We start from the raw sequence: 15436 nt of genomic DNA, 5'->3' as shown, positions 1-15436 counted from the left end.
TTTCTAACAATCATATCCTCAACAACAAGATCAAGTTCACCAATAATAAAGAAGTGTAATGCAATGAAATGCAATGTCTAGTAGAGTGAGGTATGTCTTCCCTAAAGATATACACCCGTTGTCTCTCAATTCGGGACCCATAGGGGACATACCTATCTATGCATCCATCGCGGCGTGCGATAGGATACTTCATAATGATTATCATCACACTTCCTTTTGACCAACCCTCTGCCGCCATTCACCCACAGCAAACAAAATTATAAATTCCTTATCCATTACACAATAAACACCTTAGCCATGTATTAACCCACTAATAAAAATTACGATCTTAACCAAATTTAAAACCATTGATAAAAGCACTTGAACAATTTAACCCTTTGGTGTTAATAATTTCACAAATAATTATATAAACTAATTCTACCCACCGTAGAAGATCAAATTTCTTACCTAGTTCAAACATATGGTTCCTCCTTATCGATGCAACGTTGCCTCTCTTTTTTCTTTTTTTTCTTTAGCAATATGTAATATAGTATATTTTTTTTTTGTTTCTGCGTGAGTGCTGCAAACAACAACCACAACTTTTGACTTCCTTTTTTTCTTTTAGGCGTAGCCCTTTTCCTTTTTGTTATTAGTCATTATTATTTTTTTTTAATATTCTTTTTCTTAAAAACCCTTTTTAGGTACATTTTATTTATTTTTATTATTAAATAGAACTTAAATAAATCTTAATTTATTTTAAAAATTATAACACTCATTCAAGTTATAAATTATTTATAAAAATTACTAAAAGGATTAAACTTAGAAAAATGGGTAAAATTCATAAAAAGACTAAGAGGCTCGTTCATAGGGCTANTAAATGCACACACTGTTGACACCCAGTTTTGATCGATCTTTAACCATTTTTAGGAATGTTATTCTATTATATTCCTATTTTAGAAAAATATTATAGTTTAAAATTTTAGTCGATTTTGCATAAAAAAGTTTATATTTAGTATGCTTACTTTATCAAATTATTGTAAATATTATTAAAATATTTTAGAAATTATTAATAAACTTCGAAATAATTATTTTATTCAAATACTTTAAAATTTCAGTGATTTTAGTTGTATAAAAATATGTGTAGTATTTCAATTGGATAACAATTTCTAAATTTTTCTCAAAATTATTTAAATCTTAGCCTATTTTATTCCAATTTATGTTAGATCTAGCCACTCCGATCCAAATTTTATTTCAATCCTAGCCATTTTATTGCAATTTTGGCCAATATTCATACCCAAATCAGAGGACCCATCTTTTATTCTTGACCGTTGATCTCATATTTTAAATCTCGGCCTCTCATATCAACATGAATCAACGGACCGAATTAAACCTACCCCTTTTCCTAATTTAATATCTAAAAGACCCCAAACCCGAATTCATTCTCACTCTCTCACTCTCTCTCAAGCCGCCCCCTCTCTCTCCATTCATTTCAGCGAAAATCGCCAGCGGCGAGCCCTTTTCTCTCTCCCTTTTCCGGAGGCCCACCTCTCTCCTCGCCATTCTCCAACGAAGCAGCAGCCCGGTGACACCCCTCTCTTCATCACTCCCTCCATCCTCTCTCTCTATCTCCTATCTATTTCCCCCTCTTCTCCTCTCCTCCCTTCTGTCTCTCCGCCCCTCCTCTCGCCTTGCTCCGGAAAAGCGCCTCCTCCCTACGTACCTATCTTCTCTTTTCCAGCGACAGCAAGAGCAGCAACGCTTCAACAACCAGCAGCTCCGGCCGGCTAGAAACAACAACAAAGCAGCAAGCTCTGGCGAGGCCTTTTGGAAAATTTGAGTTTTTCAAAAGATGGTTCCCGTTCGGGTACATTCACTTTAAATTAATATCTCCCCTTTTAGCATTTTATTCTTTTCTTTTACCTGCAGTTTGATTTCAGTGTTTTTTTAATGAAAGTTTCATGTATGTTTATGAGAAAATCAACATGCATCTTGCTTAAACTATGTTAATCTACTGAAATTTGTTCATTGTTGTTAGTTCAAAACATGATGGTATTTTGGTGCATTTAGTCTTATTTTTGTGATATTCTTATTGCTGCTAAAGAACTTTTCTGTTTAGTTTATCTCCTAAGTTCAATCTTGATTGATCTTATAATCATTGTCAGTGGCTATAGTATATCCAAACTTTAGCTTCCGTGATAAATTCTCATACCTATTTATTTGGTAATTTTTTTGATTGCTTTTAATATCTTACTCAATGTATTTACGTTGATTGATTGATGCTTACTGGATAGTTTCTTATTTTTGGCTAAATTTGATGAAATTTTCTGTATATTATGCGGATTGCTTAGGTAAAATAAGGAGGGATCGGTTTTCCTTAAATAAAACAAAATTTGTCTCCTTTGATAATCTATTCCTTGTAATTGTTGACCGAATCATGCCTTAGCAAATTTTGAATTGTTATTTGTTTCCTTCCTTGGTGCTATTGGACCTATTTTGCTTCCTTTTAAATAAGTAAAAATTTTATTTGAATCAATTAGTTCCCTCTTCCTTATTTGTTCGTTTTCCTATTGACTATATAAGACTCCCTTCCCTTCATTATTTGAACAGGCATCCTCACATTGTTTACGTGCTGAAGAGACCGACATATTGCTCTCTCTATTCTAAAAATAAATAAATTATTAAGCAATTCGGTAAACTTTGAGGTTCTTCTCTATAGTTGCTATTTCACTGTATACGTGTCTGTGATTTGATTAAGTGCGGATCTTCTTTGCTAATACATTTGCCTACTTAACCGGTTAGTATTCTTAATTAACATTTATATTATTTTGCATCCATATATTTATGTAAGTTTGTTTTCTACTTTTTTTATATGTGTAATTTATTGTTAACTAAATGTTTGTATGTCTTATCTTATCTAAATAAATATTATCATGTATGTAGTGTATTGCTTTCTTCAACAGGACCTGAACTTGAAGTCCAAGTTGAAGAGTCGCCTCGAGATAATTTTATTTATGTATTTTTAACTATTATTTGTTATGTATTTTGATTTGTAATGTTGTATAAAAGATCTAATTCTAGTATATACATGAAAATATTTGGGGGATTGTCTAAGGGGGGAGGGAACTACGTGCTAAATATCTCTTTTACTTTTCTTTTTGTGCTAATACGCGTGGGTTGGATTTTAAATCTGTCTATGTGGCTCTAATAATTAATTAGGCGATTATTAGAATATATCTTAGTAATTGACTTAAATCAATATTTGGTTGTAACTTTGTTTGATTAGTCAACATAATATGAATATGCGATTAAACTTGTTATAACCTTTAACTTGTAGAATCTTAAATAACATGCTAATATTGTTAAAATTCAGAAATTGACTAATAATAATTAGAAATCATGACTATATTTTAGAATATCATACTTATATGTTCTATGCAATATTTGGACTTTTCAATCATCTAGAAATCATGTTCAGAAGTATTATTAATTAATTTACAACATGTTAAATAAATGAATAGTTTGCTGCATATTTGTGCTCTAAATAACTCCTGTGATATTATTATTTCTGTTACCTATATAAAGTTAATAAACCGGCTCCTGCATGTTTAAAATTTAAAATCTGCCCTGATAAAATCCTTCCAAATAATGAATTTTTGCATCTAACAAAATTGACGACCTAAAAATATTTCTGCATTAATAATAATCTGCTTTTTAGATATCTGCATTGTCATTATTTTCTGCTAAAAATATAGATTTGACATTAATAACCAATTTGTCACTGTCCTAAAAAATAATCTCCTGCATTAATCTGCTCTAAAAAATAGTTTTTCCTACATCTACAAATCATTTAAAATCAGTCAATAACTATAATTGCACGCTACTTTAAAATACACTTTTTAATAGTTTACTCTACTTTTGCATTAACATGCTCTTTTTTGTATAATCTCACTTTATTTTTGCTATCCTAATAAATTTTTGCCCAAATCTTAGTTTTCAGCATCATGAATAATTATTTTTCCACTTGTAATCAATTAACAGATAAATAATTCTCGCATGCTTCATTAATAAAATAAATGAACTTTGCATCGTGTCATAACACTTTCACACTGATGTGTATGTGATAGCATGTCTAATAAAATGTAGAGGCGAACTTGGGATTTTTCGTATTGAATGTTGTCCAATATTTTATGCTTGGTGTCTAGGAGGGCCTTATATTTTATTTTTTCCGCAAATAACCCTACTAAGTCCAATGCTTCTTGAACATTAAGTTGGGACAATTATGCACCCTATAGGTACCAAATGTATACGGTGGTAGGGTAGAGGTAGTTGGCCCTACGGAGATGATGGCATTGACTCAGCCTTGAATAGACAAACCTTGGTTTTGTCCGTCCCTATACGGAAGCCTATCGAAAAATAAAAAGAAAAGTCGAGTGCTGATCCAAAAAAAACTATCAGAGTTTCCCTTCTCTTTTATCCCTTTATTAATTTTAATTTAATTAGATTATTTGGGGTAGCTTATGCAATATATAATATTGTTTGCTTATCTATTTGTCTATTTTCTGTCTCCTTGCTTGTCCTTTATCTTTGCTTAATATTTGTTGTGTTTATTATTTTATCGCATAACCTTACATGCATAATTAATTCATTAAAATAATTGATATCTTAATAGTTTAATATTGTTGTCACCTAGTGTTGCATGTTTAACTAATTAAAATAATAAAGTTATTCTAATTGTTTAATATTATCACTTAGTGTTCGTATGCTTAATTAACTATATAATAAAAATAAATAAATTAGTGTTGATTGTTTATCATTTATAATCTAGCCTTGCATGCTTGACTACCCAATTAAAATAATGTGAGCTTAATTATTTTATATTTGTTGTCACTTAGTAAGGAAGATTAATTTAATAACTAAATAATGAAGTGACCTTATTTGTTACTTGTAACCCCCAAATAAATTGAATAAGATACGGTCGGCACCTACATTTGTGGACCTCGAGAGATGCCTACATGTTCTCTCGAGTTAATTTGAAAACTTACCCTGATCTCTGGCTCGTTGACCGTTGTTAGATTTAATTAGGTTAGATAAGTGCACTAACGCGTCTTAATTCGTTAGACGACGACTCTTCAAACCAAAAAGAGTTGTTAGGTTGTGCATCCAAACCCGTTTTTGCGAAAAAATGGGGCGCTACAAAATGACGACTTTGCCGGGATATTAGTTTCTTACCATTACGTATTTCATGCTTATTTATGTGGAGTTTACATTATTTGGTTATATCATTATTTGTTTAGGTGATTTCCATGTTTAGTTATTATTTTGTTTCCTTATTTATTTTCTACTTTCCATGTTCCACCCCTTTCCTTCTTCCTTATTTGTTTATTGTCATATTTCACCTTTCCCTCTCCCCTATTTGTTTACTTGCATGTTTAATCCCATACCTTCTTTCCTAATTTTTATGATTTAATATGTTTATAGTATACTTTCCTTTACTTACGCTTATTTATTTCTTTATCGCTTTTACAAAAAATCCTATGTGTTACTGATTTCCACCTAAGTGATAAATGTTATTGCTTTGATAACTGACATTCCGCTCATACTTCCCCAATTGGAACCCTCTTCCATTTTTGTACTTTTTATTGTGATGTTGTGCCTTTTCACCTCTCACAACTACTCCATTTCTCTTCAAATATCTGTTATAGAGAGTCGGCATATGCTGGACGGAAAGTATAGTTTTACTACTTCAAAACCATGAGCCTCTCGCATAGAATCTCTTTCAACTCTAGGTGCGTTGACCTTTGACGTCAATCCACATAATTAGCATCCATCCTATTGTCTAAAGGGCCCCAACACCTTTTAGATAAATTGCATATTTATGTGTCAATGTGATTATAGTAATTAAATCAAACAAACTTTGTCAAAATAGAGTTTAGAAATCGATTGTTGTTTTGTTTTCACAGTCGTGGCATACCCTCATTTCCCCAACACACAAATGGTGGTCAAAGTGAATCCTACCCTGAAGGTTTGGTGGAGAGATATTCAGAGAAACCAAGAGTTAGAGGCAAATGAACTACTAGGTGGCCTTACCGCTTTGATCTCCTTCGAGTCAGACCGTTACTTGATCAAGGCATTGTTGAAATTTTGGGAACCTCAGAAGTTAGTTTTAAAATTCAAGTACTTTGAGCTAACCCCAACATTTGGGGATATTTGTAGGTATCTGGGTCTTTTATACAAAGAATGGGAAATGATTGTGCGCCACAAGCTAACACCAAGGACCTTTTTGAAGCAAATGGGCATGCATCATGATACGAGTTTACTTTATATGAATGAGGGGTGGATTTATTTAGAGTTCCGGTACTTACGTTTTGGAGATGAGAAAGGCCAAAAAAACATTCACAGAGAATTTGCTTGCTCTTCTGCAAAATGGAAAAGATATCGTGTTAGCGCATTCGCCGTCGCATTATAAGGCTCATTGGTTTTCCTAGTGAAAGAGGAAAAAATCCACACTAGCTTGTGTTATGTGGTCCGTATGTTGGCTTGAGGTGGGAAGACCATAGTCCCCATGATACTTGCGGAAATTCTAAGAGCATTGATTACGTGCGCAAAAGGCAAGAGGTAATTCGAGGGGTGTAACTTTCTGTTGCCACTCTGGGCTATTAAACACTTCTACCAAAGGTCTAATAAGGTAGACATTGCTCGAGGAACCATAGGGAATAAAATTAACAATCATCTTTTAAGGATGAAATATTTTTATTTCCCTGTGGGAACGGAGGACTATTTCATGTACCTAAGGGAGCGGTCAACCATTAAAATTAAAAGGAAGTATTATTGGTTGAAGCCTCAGCATGCCATGGGTAATGAGCTTTACTTTAACGAGATTATTGTCTTCAATGTGTGCAACCATACGCATCACTCCGAGTCCTTTGATAATTCGGACAAATCCAAATGATACCTCTATGAACCCACATGGGCCATAATGGTATGGCTTTGGGACAGAAATACCGTCAGTGAACACCATATACTACGAAGATGGGAAAAGGTGGTAACTATCGATGTTCAAGAGCATCGACCCATCTGCACACCTAAATATTACGTGTGGCTTCTAGAGCACGCAGTGCATATAAATTTGAGTGAAGTATTCAGGGTTTTAATGATGAAAGGGAAAGAAGATGGGCTCGCAACCTTCTCAACGCCAATTATGATGTCACCCCAGAACTGAGGAAGCAGATTGTACCTAACATGGAAGACCAACATCATTGAAGTTTTTTTTTGGTCTTTATTCCTGTATGTTATCCCTAGCCTTTAGCTGATTTCTACTTTCATTTTAGTTTGATGTAATAAATTTCAATAAATGAAATTTGTTTTATTTCTCTAATTCTAAACTCCAGTTGACAAATAAGGATTGAATTAATTATTATGCATCACTTATATGTCGTCTTAGGCCTACCTCAGGCTCAACGAGGTCCCATGCACTTAGGGCGTTTATTTAAAACAACGTGTTGTCATTACCATATTATCCTATTCCCCTAACATCATTTTCAGTTGACTCTATTATTTTACCCATTCCTAAGGTTGATCTATTCTTCATTCTGGCACATAGACGATAAAAAGGGACCCCCCCTTTCTCCTCCTTCTGGAAAAAGCTAGCTACAAAGACAAGGGTAAAAAGGTTGACGACAACAACACCAATGAAAGATTATAAACTTCTGAGGGAGGATAGTTTCCAAGTGATCTTGTCGTAAGACTTGACTCAACATTTTGGAGTTAGAAGAAGAGGTAGTGCATATGCACGATCTGAAAAAGTTCTATATCTCTCTTAGAACCTAGTTTAGAGAAAATGTAGATAATCCTCATCAAACTAACCAAACAACCATGCCAAACAATCATCTGATCAATATATCTCGACCCGAAGCCACTCATCAAAATATCTTTCCACCACTTCATGCCCAAAACAACCAAATTTCTTTTCGCTATTACTACCAGCAAACCAAGCAAACCCTCCCAGAAACAAATCCAAATTCAAACCCTTCATATGCTCTTGGAAATAAAACCTCTATCCCATGTCTGTGGAAACCACTCTTGTGACCCATGACCTCCACGAATCAGAGCCCCACCAAAAGGATTTTATGATAAAAACCCTGACAGAGAGATTAGATAGCTTGGCCAACAGGGTGCAACATGTGGAATGGAGCATGAGGATAGTAAGGCTGAGTTACGAGAATTTGTGCATGCACCCTGATGTAGAACTGCTGAAGGATACAAGCTTTCATAGTTTGAGATGATTAATAGAATAGGGGATCCCAAAGCCCACCTACGAATGTATTGTGACAAACTTGTAGGGGTTGGGAGAGACGAGAAGATACTCATGAAGTTGTTCATGAGTAGTCTCACTAGGGAGGCCCTATCATGGTATATTGATCAAGACCCTCGAAAATGGGTTGAGTGGGTGGACCTGGCAACAGACTTCATGAACATGTTTGGTTTTGATGTAGAAAATGCACATGACTGGTTCTACCTTCAAAACCTGAAGAAGAAACCTAGCAAATCCTTTATAGACTATGCCATAAGATAAAGGTTTGAGGCAGCTAGGGCCAGATCTCCCATGGAGGAATCCCAGATGAAAGACTACTTCATCTAGGCCCAAAATCCACAATATTATGAAAAGATGATGCTGGTGACTAAAAAGAGTTTTGCTAAAATCATCAAATTAGGCAAAAGAATAGAGGAACACAAAAAATGGGACTATCATCAACCTAGAGGCCTTGTAAGCCATTAACAAAGCACTGCAATATGGCGGAATAGCATAAAATCAAAAGAAAAAAAGGTTCCGTAATGATGGCTCATGGAACCAAGACCTCTTTGAGGTACCAAGCAACAAACCCACCTCCATCCCCATATCCTCATACTTCATACCCTCAACATCCCTCAGCTCCATCACCTGTATATCCCAAACCCATGCCAATATATTAGAAAAATACTCCTCCCCATTATCCGCAAGCTGCATATCCCTTCTATAATTCCCAACCAACATACTTCCGAACTCCTCCACCCATTTAAACACGAAATTACTAAAGCAGACCTATATATGAGATAAGACCTGCAAAAAATTCTATCCTTTTGGCTGAACCCATAGCCCAGCTTTATGAGAGGTTGAAGTAAGCTGGCTACGTCACCCCAATCCCTGAATTACTTGTGGATGTCCGTGCAAACGACCCTAACAAGGTCTGTGCCTATCATTCTAGGATGAAGGGTCACACTACCGAAGTTTGCAGAGCCTTGAAAGATAAGGTTCAAATGATGATTGATACAGAGGCCATACAGCTCAAGGATTCTACACCGAATGTTGCAATATCATCTTCCAAAAAACCAGGTCAACATGCTGGAAGTTGGTCATGTCTGGGATTGGGAAGAATCTATCTGGGCCCTCGAGACAAAAGAATCCATGACTACCACCACCTAAGCGTTAATAGTAGTACAAATATCAATCATGGCTTTGCTAGAATCTTCTGAAACTCATCGTAATGCCCTTTTGAAGGTCCTGGTTGAAGCCTATGTCCCATCTAGTATCACTCATGAAGAAGTAGCCCAAATGATCGGGCAGGTTTTTGAGACCTACAAAATATCTTTCCACATAGATGAGTTCAACTCGAAGGAACATCCAACAATAAGGTTTGTACATTTCAATTTACTATCAAGACAAGGTGATCACCAAAGCGTTGGTTGATACAGGATCAGGTTTGAATATTTTGCCTTCTAAGCACGTTGAGAAGGTTAGGTATGGATAGTGCAAAAATTCAAACCTGGAAGATGAATGTGAGAACATTTGATGGCTCTCAGAGGGATATAACCTTGGACATGCTCATTGATCCTTCCACATTCCCAATAGCTTTCCAAGTCTTGGACATTCCCTCATCACATAACTTATTGTTGGGTAGTCTATGGATTCATATGGCTGGAGCAGTTCCATCTACGCTTCAACAATGCTTGAAGTTTGAATGGGATTATGAAGAGGTTGTAGTCCAGGAGAAAAAAGATATCTTGTATACGCGATTGAATGAAGAGAGCATATGGATGGCGAGATGTACCATACAATGGAGCTTGTCGGGAACATTTAAGTGCAACCTTGATTTAGCCAGAAGATCATAGATATGATGGCCTAATTCGGTTGAACTTGGGAATGGTTTTGGAGCTGAATTGCAAGGGATAGTCGACCATATACAATTGTTTGTCATTCCACCACTTTTGGCCTGGGATATAAATACACTACAGCGGAGTGGTTTGATTGGCATCTACCTAGAGATGGGTACTATTATATATTGAAGAAACCCATACCACCGTTGCACTAATCATTTCGATCAGTAGGTTTTATGGGTGACATCATGGATGAGCTTTTAGAATACATGAAGGGGTTGTCTTTGACTAAAAAAGAACGGAAGGTTTGCAATGTGGTGATTAACGAGGTGGAGAAGGGGGACCCTAGTGAAAGCAAGAAGGCACAGATCAGTATCAACAACTAGACCTCAACTCGATGAAGACCTTGTCGGGCATCTGGGTAGCTCTGGAAGATATTTTCTATCAAGTTTTTTAAAATAAAAAAAAGGAGGTTTCCAATAAACAGTTTTAAATTCCAATTGTTGTGCTACTGCTTTCAAATGCTAATTTTATGCAAATCTGGAGTTTATAATCAAGAAAGTTCTTTTCCCATTCATTTAATATCTTTTATTTGTTTGTGCATTATTATTTCTCCCATTAAAATTTGTTATAAAAATATATACCGAGTTTCTCATAGATAATAAGGATATTATCGCATGGTCTTATGCAAACATGACAAGACTAAGCACTTCAATCGCAGCCCATCGACTTCCCACCAATCCAGCATGTCCCCCTGTGAAGCAGAAACTTATAAAATACAAGTGTGAGTTGCGTTTGAAAATCAAAGAAGAAGTATTAAAGCAATTAGATGTCAGAATCCTTCAAGTGACAAAGTATCCAACCTGGCTTGCGAATGTCGTTCCAGTGCCCAAAAAAAATGGCAAGGTTAGAGTCTGTGTGAATAATCAGGATCTCAACAAGGATAGTCCTAAAGATAATTTTCCATTGCCTAGCATACACATACTGATTGACAACTGTGCTAAGCGTGAAGCACAATCATTTGTGGATTTCTTTGCCGGCTATCATAAAATTGAGATGCACAAGGACTATGCTGATTCATGACATCGTGGGGTGTCTAAAATTACAAGGTAATGCCTTTCGGATTAAAGAACGTTGGGGATACGTACATGAGAGAATCGAATACTTTGTTTCAGGACATGATCCACAAGGAAATTGAAGTTTATGTGGATGACAAATGAAAGTTCTTTGCTTGGCTACGCAAGTATAATATGAAGCTAAATACAACAAAATGTGTCTTTGGTGTTCCTGCTGGAAAGCTTTTGGGTTTCATCATCAGTCGTCGATGTATAGAATGGGATCCATTGAAGATAAAAGACATTCATGACCCTGCCCCGCCAAAGAGTAGAAAAGAGGTAATGAGTTTCTTGGGATGACATAACTACATTAGCTGCTTCATAGCCCAATCTACTGTCAGTTGTTAGCCTATCTGAAAGCTGTTAAAGAAAAATGATGTGATGAAATGGACAGATGAATGTCAACATACATTTGATAGGATCAAAGATTATCTATCTAACCCTCCTATGTTGGTTCAAACAGATCCCGGTAGGCCATTGTTGTTATACATATTTCTATTGGATAATGCTTTCAGTTGCATCTTGGGGAAACATGATGAAACAGGATGGAAGGAGTAGGTGATATATTACATGAGCAAGAAGTTTACATCATACGAAGCTTGATACTTTCTATTGGAGCGTACTTGTTGTGCCCTAACTTGGGTTGCCCAAAAGTTGTGACATTATCTCTCCTCGCACACTAATTATATGATTTCAAGGATGGACCCTCTGAATTTTATCTTTCAAAAGTCCATGTCCACAGGTAAACTGGCTAAATGGCTGAGATTATTGAGCGAGTTTGACATAGTTCATGTTACACAAAAAGCAGTGAAGGCACATGCATTAGCCGATCATATGGCGAAAAATCCCATTGACGATGATTATAGGCCGTTAAAGGTCTACTTTCCGTATGAGGATGTGGATTTTGTGGGGGAAGAAATTTCTGAGGAATATGATGGATGGAAGATGTTATTTGATGGAGAAGAAAATTTAAAAGGATCTAGCATCGGAGCTGTTTTGATATCTTCAACCGAACAACATTATCTGGTATCATCGAAACTCAAATTCCTTTGTTCAAATAATATGGCCAAATATGAAGCTTGCATATAGGGGCTCCGACGGCTAATTGATTTGGACGTCCAAGAAATACTAATAATAGGGGATTCAGACCTATTGATTCATCACGTTCGAAGTGATTGGGCAACAAATAATAAAAAGTTGTTACCATACCTGGATTGCGTGCGTAGATTTTGCAAAAGGTTCGTCAATACAAAATTGAAACATGTGCCAAGGATCCAAAATGAATTCGCAGACGCCTTAGCCACAATGTTTTCCTTGATTAAACATCCTGATCGTAATTATATTGATCCTATTTACATCCATATGTATGAGCAACCCGCTTATTGTTTCCATGTTGAGGAAGAGTGTGATGGAAGGCCTTGGTACAATGATATTCCAGAATACTGAAGAGTGGTGATTATTGAGAAAATGCTACTAATGTACTAAAGCATAAAATTTGGAGGTTAGCAACCCAATTCTTTTTAAGTGGAGAAATCCTTTATAGGAGGACTCCTGAATTGGGTTTGCTAAGATGTGTCAAAGCTGGAGAGGCTAGCATGCTGCTTGAAGAGATACATGCAGGAACATGTGGCCCTCAGATGAACGGTTTTACATTAGCAAAGAAAATTATAAGATTGGGATATTTTTGGCTAGCTATGGAGATAGATTGCATTCTCTATGTCCAGAAATGCCACCAATGTCAGACTCATGCATATATTATTCGAGTTCCTTCCAACGAACTCCATGCCACTAGTTCACCTTGGCCATTCGCAGCATGGGGCTTGGATGTCATTGTCTCCATCGAGCCAACAACATCTATTGGACATAGAGTCATCCTTGTTGCAATTGAGTCCTTCATTAAGTGGGTCGAAGCCACCTCCTAAAAATCAGTGACAAAGAAGGTTGGGGATGATTTTGTTAAAAATAACATTATTTGTACGTTCGGGATTCCTCAGTCAATCATCACTGACAATGGAACCAACATAAATAGTGATTTTATGAGATCACCATGTGAGAAGGTCAAGATCAGTCGTTGAAATTCTACAACATAATTACCACAAAATAATGGGGCTTTTGAGACAACAACTAAGAACATCAAGAGGATACTGTGCAAGATGATCGATAATCACATACGTTGGCATAAAAAGCTACCCTTTGCATTGATGGGGTAGCGCATCACAATCAGAACTTCTATTGGGGCCACACCTTACTTTATAGTATATGGTAATGAAGTTGTGATACCTGATGAAGTAGAGATGTCGTCTATAAGGATTATTCAAGAAGCAGAGTTCAATGACGCTGAATGGGTACAAGTTCGGGCAGATAATCTGCAACTAATAGATGGAAGAAGAATTGACGCCATTTGTCATGGTCAGCTCTATCAGAATAGATGGCTATAACTTTCAACAAGAAGGTTACCCCCATACATTTATCACATGGACAACAAGTTTTGAAGCGGATTTTCTCAAATCAAGATGAAGCAAAGGGTAAATTCTCACCGAACTGGCAAGGCCCATACATAATTTCTCGGGTACTGACTGGTGCACCCTCATACTTATAGAAATGTACGAAGAAGTATGGCACAAACCTTTCAACTCTAATTCTGCGAAGAGATATTACATCTAATGTTTGCTTATGCTTTTGTAATTTTGAACTACAATAGACCTGATTTTGTTTAAGAGGGGATATGTAGGCGCTCCTATGGAGTTTTGTCTTATTATGATTAAAATCTCATTTACCCTCCCTTTTCATTGGTAACTGGGGCAGAATTTTTGAGAGGATCTCAAAAATTCTATTAGAGCTTTATTCATGCACATCTCGATATTGGGGCAGAATTTTTGAGATGAACTAAAAAATTCCATCAAAAGCACTTCGTCTCACAAAGTACCACTGGGGCAGAATTTTAAGAGGGTCTCAAAATTTTTGCAAATCAAGGCTGAGGCAGAATTTTTGAGAGGGCCTCAAAAATTCACAAGCAATAAAGCTACAAATCATCAACAAAGATCGTTCAAGGATTCAACCTCACTTTTGCAAAGTGATAATTTCAATATCTTTTAAAAAAAATTTTTATTGTAAGTATTTCTTCAAAGTAGATGCCCAGAGAGGTGTGGATGGCGAGTCAAATGAAGCACACCACATAGAGCAGATCAACCCCCCTATTTTAAACTCATGAATTTTTATTTGAATGTAGAAAGTACATGTAATAAATATATAAAAAGCAGCTTCAACCTGTCTTAAGGATGATCACATCACTGTTGAGCCCGACGAAGGACGCTCAAACTTCCACACAAGGCGAATGTTTGAGCTACTTTATGCTCGCAATCAACTGTTGCATGTGCCTGAAAAAACATTTGCCCCAGATTTTATGTGCCCGAAACTGCAAGTTCCCATGATTGCATCGTACCTAAAGAATTGCATTATTGTTTGTGCCCCAAATCTCATTGCGCCCGAGAATTGCATATGTCCGAGAATTGCATCATGCCTAAAACTGCATGTGCTCGAACAAATTCAAATCAAATCACAAGGGTCAACATATGCCCGAATCACAAATACACTTTGTTTTCTCATTATTTATATTCCTAAGAAGTCATAGTCTAAAGGAATTATCTTTCATGGCCTTCGGATATCATATCATGGCCTAAGGATTTAATTTCTGTGCATCATGATCCGATGGTATCATAATCTAAAGGCATCATTCTCATGGACTGCAGACAACATTTTCATAACTTGAGGAATTATTTTGCGTATCATGGCCCTAGACACTCTAGCATAAGACATCATTTTCATAGTCTTAAGGCAAACATTCAAGGTCGATATAAGAAATCGCATTATGTTTACATTGAATGTTTATTTCAAATATTTTCTGTAATCACTTCATTTAGTCATATTACAAGTCATAAATGTGCATATCACAAAAAATATAAATCACCCTCTGAATTAATGTTTCCATGCGTACATGTCTGTCGCAAACAAAGATTTTGTCAAATTCTTGGCTACTTGCATCGCTCGGGCCACTCAAGCTACCACTCAGACTATTTTGAAGATGCTATTAGCAATTTGCTGCTTTTTAGGCTCATTCGCCTCATAATAGAACACAAGGTTCGTCTGCCTTATAATATGACGATAGCTCATCTGCCTTACAATACGACATTTATGCTCGTCCTCCTTATAAT

General features: G+C 36.1%; 1 long non-coding RNA gene across 1 annotated transcript; it reads left to right on the top strand.

The window, feature by feature from the left end:
• The first annotated feature begins 1425 nt into the window (after nt 1–1425).
• LOC107015991 lies at nt 1426–3165 on the top strand. The gene is made up of 2 exons (XR_001456403.2): nt 1426–1843; nt 2920–3165. It is a non-coding gene; the product is annotated as an uncharacterized LOC107015991 (long non-coding RNA).
• The last annotated feature ends 12271 nt before the right edge of the window (nt 3166–15436 follow it).

Source organism: Solanum pennellii, chromosome 1 (genome assembly GCF_001406875.1).
Source record: "Solanum pennellii chromosome 1, SPENNV200".
Lineage (NCBI taxonomy): Eukaryota > Viridiplantae > Streptophyta > Magnoliopsida > Solanales > Solanaceae > Solanum > Solanum pennellii.
This window is presented reverse-complemented; position numbering and strand designations above follow the sequence as displayed.